We start from the raw sequence: 7,900 nt of genomic DNA on the forward strand, positions 1-7,900 counted from the left end.
GTCTTTCATGGCAAAACACTTTCCAAGCCAAGACTTAACTTCTTTCAAGGTTGGAACATCGTTACCAATGAGTAATATGTCATCGACATATAACACCAGAAAAGTTACTATACTCCCACTAGCCTTGATATACACACAAAACTCATCTTCACTTCTAGAGAAACCAAACTCTTTGACTTTCTCATGGAAGCAAAGATTCCAACTGCGAGATGCTTGTTTCAATCCATAAATGGATTTCTCAAGCTTGCACACTCTATTGGGGAACTTTGCATCAACAAAACCCTCTGGCTGACTCATGTAAACATCTTCAGCCAACTTCCCATTAAGGAAAGCAGTTTTGACATCCATCTGCCAGATTTCATAATCATGGAAGGCAGCTATGGCGAGCAATATCCTAATAGATTTAATCTTAGCTACTGGTGAGAAGGTGTCATCATAGTCAACCCCTGGGGTTTGAGTGAAACCTTTTGCAACCAGTCGAGCTTTGAATGTGTGCACATTCCCATCCATGTCTGTCTTCTTCTTGAAGATCCATTTGCACCCAACTGTCTTGTGACCTGGTGCACTATCAACCAAATTCCAAACTTGGTTGTCATACATGGACTTAATCTCGCTGTCCATTGCCTCTTTCCACTTGGAAGCCTCTGGGCCTGCCATTGCTTCCTTATAACTGACTGGTTCATCTAAGTTTACCAGTGTTCTGTCACTTATGAATGTGTCACCATCTGAAGTAATATGAAAACCATACAACTCAGGTGGCACACTCACCCTAGTGGATCTTCTAAGAGGTAATGAGTTATCAATTGGTTCAACAGGAACTGTTTCCTCTGGTTGAATGCTAGTGTCATCTAAGGTTCCTTCATTGGCTGACTCTTGAATTTCTTCAAGGTCAATAGTGCTCCCACTGTCCTCTTTGAATATGAGCTCTCTTTCAAGAAAGACTCCTCTTCGTGCTACAAAGACCACGTTCTCACTAGGCCTGTAGAACAAATATCCAAAAGACTGCTTTGGGTAACCAATGAAAACACATTTCTCACTTCTAGCTGCTAGCTTGTCGTGAGTCTCTCGTCTTACGAAAGCTTCACAACCCCAGACTTTAATATGTGCTAACGAGGGAACTTTCCCTGTCCACATTTCGTGAGGTGTTTTGGCAACCTTCTTTGTAGGGACAAGATTGAGGATGTGGGCGGCTGTCTCTAACGCATACCCCCAGAAGTGAATAGGAAGCGAAGCCCGACTCATCATAGAACGAACCATGTCTAACAAGGTTCGATTGCGCCTATCAGCTACACCATTTAACTGTGGTGTCCTAGGAGGAGTCAATTGTGAGACTATCCCACATTCTTTCAGATAGTCGTTGAACTCGATACTAAGATACTCCCCGCCTCTATCGGATCTAAGTATCTTTATCTTTCTGCCCAATTGATTTTCGACTTCATGCTTAAACTATTTGAACTTTTCAAAAGTTTCTGACTTATGCATATCTGCTATAATCGTCAGTGAAAGTCACATAGAATCGATTAGCTTCTCTTGTAGTTGATCTGAAGGGCCCACACACATCTGTGTGTATGAGATCCAACAGACCTTCACCTCTTTCACAAGACCCTGTGAATGGTGATTTTGTCATCTTTCCCAAAAGACAAGATTCACACATATCATCTGACTTTAGGTCAAATGATTCCAACACTCCATCCTTTTGGAGTTGGGCTATGCGTTTCTTGTTAATGTGTCCAAGACGACAATGCCACAAGCATGCCTTGTCTACACTATTAGACAAGTCAATATTAAGTACACTATTTCCTAGGCTATCAACACAAGTCACTGTTTCATACACACCATTACAAGGCAAAGCTTCAAACATAAAAACACCATTCTTATAAACAGAAATTGAACCATTCAAATCATTAAAAGAATATGTAAAACCTTGTCTGAACAATGCATGAAATGAAATAATGTTTCTCGTCATCTCAGACGAATAGCAACAATTTATTAAATCTAATCTAACATCATTACTAAGCAGAAGCTGATAAACTCCGATCTTGGTTACTAGTGAAGACTTTCTGTTTCCCATGATCAGGTTTATCCTTCCTCGCTCTATCTCCTCACTTTCCTTTAGACCCTGCAAATCAGAACAGATATGAAAACCACATCCTGTATCAAGGACCCATGAACGAGAAGATAATGAGTTATTAGCAGAAATAGTGTAAATACCTGCCGAAGATGGCTTCACTTTGCCATCCTTGATATCTTGCAGATATTGTGGGCAAGATCTCTTCCAATGCCCCTTTTGGTTGCAGTAAAAGCAAACTGCCTCTTTTGGATCAGAAACATGGGGAGTGGAACCATTGGGCTTAGCCTTTGGGCCATTACTAGATGACCCAGCTTGAGCCTTGCTCTTCCAGTTTTGCTTGGGAGGACCTTTCCTCTTTTTCCCCTTTCCCTGTCCAATAGCCAAAACAGGGGCACTCGTAGGTGTGGAGGGTATACTTTTACCCTTCATCCTTGCCTCAGCTGTCTGCAGCAAGTTGTGCAATTGGGCCAAGGTCTGCTCAGTATTGTTCAAATGGTAAGTTAGAATAAACTGACCATAACATTCAGGAAGTGAGTTCAAGACCATGTCAATGGCCAATTCCTCATCAAAGTGAATATTGAGCTTGACCAAACGCTCTATGTAGCGTTGCATTCTTTGCACATGTGACACTACCGACTCCCCATCCTTCATCTTGCAAGCCATGAGTGACTTGACTACTTCGAACTTTTCTTGACGAGCTCGCTTATGGTACTTTTCCATAAGGTCCTTGTTCATCTCGAAAGGCCAGTAGTCCTCATAGTACCTCTGCAGTTCTGGGGACATAGTTGCCACCATGATGCATGCCACTTTGGTAGCATCATCGTAATGTTTCTTGTAGGAAGCAAGATCTTCAGGAGTAGCTTCATTCTCATCAAGCTCTTTGAGCTCCTTTTCAAGAACATATTCTTTGTTCTCGAAACGAAGAGCCATCTTGATGTTGCGCATCCAATCGTTATAGTTTGAGCCATCCATAACGACTTTGGAGCAGATATTGAGCAAAGAGAAGTTCTGGTTGGAGGAGGATGAAGCAGAAGTGTTTCCAGGAGTAGACATCTGAAAAGAAAGAAAGTTTTAGTTAGATTTCAAGATACCTTAATAGAATAACCCAAAGATATAATATCAAGGTTAGGATCCAACTATGAAGATTCACAACTTAGAAATGGGATGCCGAGATCCAAGTGCAAATTTCATAAAGGTAGGTGAATGACGATTCACCAATTCCACCATTAGACGAAACAAACGAAGTGAAATTCTTAATTCTTTTGAGATACATTGAAACTATTCAATGGCATGTTTTAATCTCAGATTATGCTCTTCTATTTGTGACTGGGATGCCGAGGATCACAAACAAGATGTGAATAACCATGCAAATGTGCTTGGTAACCTTATTGTCTTTATCATTAACTATTGATGTGCTGGTAAACCACATACGCTCCATCAAAATGACAATTATGAGATACCCATTACTACTCTTTATTAGTGCCTTTTAGTGTGCTGGTTAACCACACACGCTCCACTAATGACCAATAAAGCATAATGTGCAATTTCATGGATTAGCATACTTTTCACATTTTTCCTAAAGTAACTAGAGTTGGGATTTTGAAAATAATGTTCTAGTACTTTCTTTAATATCATTATACTTTTAATGAGAAGTAGTTGTCCTATCAAATCCGTTCTGCTAACGACCCTCCACTAATCAAGGAAGCGGTGGGTGAGAGTGGACACCCATTCAACTACCATTTTATAGGCAGTTTCCTTATACCCCCCTTATAGATTAGCTTCGTGAATGAGGCATACTAGCGATTTGACTAACCATGTTCTTATACATATATAATATTAAACTTTTAATTATAATATATATATAAGGTGTGTTTTAAAACATTTTAAAACTTCAAGGGTTTATAAATTTCGAAATTTAAGCTATTAAATTTAAATTTAAATAAACCAATTAACTAGATTTAATATTTATCTTTTAATTAACTATTAATCAAATTATCAAATCTTGTAAGGATTATCTAATTAAATTAATCCATTAATTTAATCCTAATCCTTATCCCTCTAAATTTCGAAAATTAGGGTAAGGATAATTATCCAATTAATCTAATTAAGTAACAATTATCCAAAACAAGAAACCCTAGTTATCCTCTAGCATATTTCGAAATTTACAAGGGAGGAGGCTAGGGTTTTCAAAACCCTAACCCTAATTTCGATTAGGGTTCTTTGGAGGCTAGGGTTTTCGAAAAAACCCTTTGATCCAAAACCCTAGAAATCGAAAATTTGGCCTTTAGGGTTTAATAGCTATAAACCCTAATTTGCAATTCAACAATTGTAGCAATTCAATTTAAAACAATAATGGCTCTGATACCACTGATGGGTTTAAGGTACAACAAATAAACTAGAAACAATTCCTAAGTTCACATGCAACCTACTTTGGATCTATGTTTTAACTATTGAACATACAGCTTTGAATTGCAAAACAAGAACCCTAGAGGAGAGAGGCTAATTTCGAAATTAACAAACTAGGGTTTAGGGTTTACATACCTTTCAATTGTTATAGCAAACAATTGATAATCCCTTGATCTTGATCTTGATCTTCTTGGAAGTTTTAGCACCACAAGTGTAATGCCTCTAATGGAATCACACCCAAACTAGCAAGAAGGAAAGTAGAAGAGAGAGAGGAGAGGGAGTATGCAAAATCTCGGCCTTAGGGTTTCTTCAAAAGAAAGAGTGACCAAAAACATGAACCAGGAGGCTCCTTATATAGCTGAGGGATTTAGGGTTTAAGGGAAACCCTAGTTATCCTTTGCTTAGGGCCTAAGCAAACCCAAGGGCCTTATCCAAGCCCCTATGGACGAAATTATTAGGGTTTCCCCTAAAGATTTCGTCCACCCTCTTCCAAGGGGTTTCTAGAGCCTTCCACTCAACTATTAGATAATTGCAAACTAGTCCCTGCACCTTATAATTAATTCTTTTAACCCCAAAATCAATTCTGATTAATTTCTGGCTAACAATTAATTAAACATAATGATTTCTAATTAATATATTAATCCATTAACATATTAATAAATCATTTATATATATATATATATATATATATATATATATATATATATATTAATTTATTAATCTTATAAATTAATATCTCTCCTTTCATAATTTCCTTGTCCAGTTGCTAGGTTGAGGGCAACCCAAAAGGACTGTGCTGCTATCAATTCAAGTACATACCAGTTATAGTTATGGGCTTAGACACCTAATCCAACACAACCTATGCGGATCCTGCACCCGAGCCCGATCCTGATCCTGACCCAGATCCTGGTCCTCCTGCTCCATGTCGTGTGACCACCATACTGAAAATAAACTCATAAATGTCATGATCATACTTACTCTCGAGAGGTCTCACACACTCTCCAAGTTCCCTGGTTCCATCTCGGCCCTCCCTGACTCGAGTAAGAATCCTCTGCTTCTAGTAGTACGGACCCATACTACCTTCCACATATATCCGTACTTTCCTCAAGGATTGCCTCAACTTCACCAAGTCCCTTTACCAATAGCCTTTTCCACTAATCTCATCCTAGGCTCTCCAAGGGCACCCTCCAACCTACTCTCCGCCATCAGCTGCACTAGGAGTCCCTACTTCCCTTCCCTAACTAGCTTGCGAATACTGTTACATATCCGCTCACTAGTTAGTTAAAGTTAGCCAGGACCCCTTTTAGCACAAAGCAAGCAGCATTCATGCATTGAGTAACCACATCAGGCATAACCTAATCAGGCTATCCTACCGCTGGCTAAACAGTCCTAACATACAGCTCATACAACATGCATTCAAGGCATCCTCCTAGATCCTTAGCCCTACTCTAGCATGCAGTTCTCAGAATCATATATCAGGCATACAAGGCATCCTCCTAGATCCTTAGCCCTAATATAGCATGCAGTTCTAAGAATCATAAATCATACACATAACATAACAAGTATGGGTATCTTGGGGAAAACTTACTTCAGCTCGGCCGGTCGCACGCATCACACACCTTGTACTTTCTCAAAATTCTTTAACTCAAAATCTTAGAAACCATTTTCTTTGTGAAAAATCTTTTAGTCCCTCGGTTTGAGTCCACACACCCCCGCGGGTGTGTCCGAATCCCTCAAACCAGGGCTCTGATACCAACTTGTAACATCCCAAAATTCGAGGCCAAAAATTTCACTTTTGATTAGATGATTTATAAAATGGTTCATCAAAAGGTTGCCAAAATCATGTCAATACATAAAACTATAATGTCATGTCTCAAAACCAAATCATCTGAAATAACAAAAATCAGAGTACAATCCCGGAAAACTCTAAGCGGAAATCATATGTCTGCGTGTGTGATGCGCTGCTACACCGCCAGCTCTTTCCCCTTGGACGAAGAGGTACCTGAAACCAAAACTGAAACTGTAAGCACGAAGCTTAGTGAGTTCCCCCATCATACCACATACCATATAATCACATAGCATACATACTACCGGGCCATTCTGGGGCGCCCGTCCTACCCCTGTCAAGCCATTCTGGGGTGCTGACCTACCCATGTCAAGCCATTCTGGGGTGCTGACCTACCCATGTCAAGCCATTCTGGGGTGCTGACCTACCCGCGTCAAGCTATTCTGGGGTGCTGACCTACCCTCCGGTCTATCTCAACCGAACACGGGGACTATTTCACCCCTACTACTAACACATAACATCATAACATAATCATGCTGTCAGACAGATCTGGGGTGTCCGACCTACCCATTGGTCCTAACGACCGAATCGGGGACTAGTCCCCTTCTACTGATACTATCTCATATAACAAGGAAACTAGCAAACTAGCATACTCACATATCTAGTAGTCTAGAATACTCACATATCCAACAATAATAGACTAGACAATTATCACAAAGATAACCATCCCAACTAACAATTACTAGTGGGCCGGCCTTGGTGCCGTAGACCCACTCTTACTGGAAGGTAACTCACCTTGATGTCGTGTAGTGTCTGAACTGTCCTTGGCGTGAAAGTCGGCTCTCCTCGACTCCTCAATCCCTACACGACAGCCTTTAACTCATTAAACATAACATACAACCCTAACAAGGGTCAATACCAAAACCAAGCAAAGTCAACATTGGTCAAAGTCAACACCCAGTTGACCTGACTCGCCGAGTTGGTTTACCAACTCGTCGAGTCCATACTCCACTAACCCGATCCAACCCGACTCCACTTGTCGAGTCTAGCAAGAACTCGACGGATTCTCCTTCATTCAAACCATTGGGACCATCTTCATCCGACTCGCCGAGTTCTTCCTTGAACTCGGCGGGTTCATCTCCCTCATAAGAATATGTCCGGTCTACGACTCGCCGAGTTGTATGAACAACTCGTCGAGTCCATCTTCAAAGTTTGGGAGATTGCCTTGGACTCGCCGAGCCTGCTCATGCACTCGTGGAGTCTCATGATTCCCAGGTCCCTTTTCACGTCTAAACATCTATAGGACTTTCCTCCCTAACAACTGGTCCATCCATAGAAAGGATTTGGTGGTCAATACACCACGACTCGCCGAGTTCCAAGAACAACTCGACGAGTCCATCCTTGACCAACAATATACAGACGATTTAGATGAGCCTTAACACCTCAAAACCATAGATCTGGCCCCCTAATGTCCATTTCATATGTAAAGCACCAAACTTGGTGCATATGCATGGGGGCTTTGGCTCCAAAAGCCATAAAAGGTGCTCTACAAGATGCATGGGGCTCTCAGTGCCATAAAGTTGGCACCTTTATGCCATGAGATCCTTCCAATGACTCAGATCTGAAGTCAAGACCTC

The sequence above is a fragment of the Lactuca virosa genome, chromosome 7 (genome assembly GCF_052849685.1).
Source record: "Lactuca virosa cultivar CGN04683 chromosome 7, Lactuca_virosa_CGN04683_v6, whole genome shotgun sequence".
NCBI lineage: Eukaryota > Viridiplantae > Streptophyta > Magnoliopsida > Asterales > Asteraceae > Lactuca > Lactuca virosa.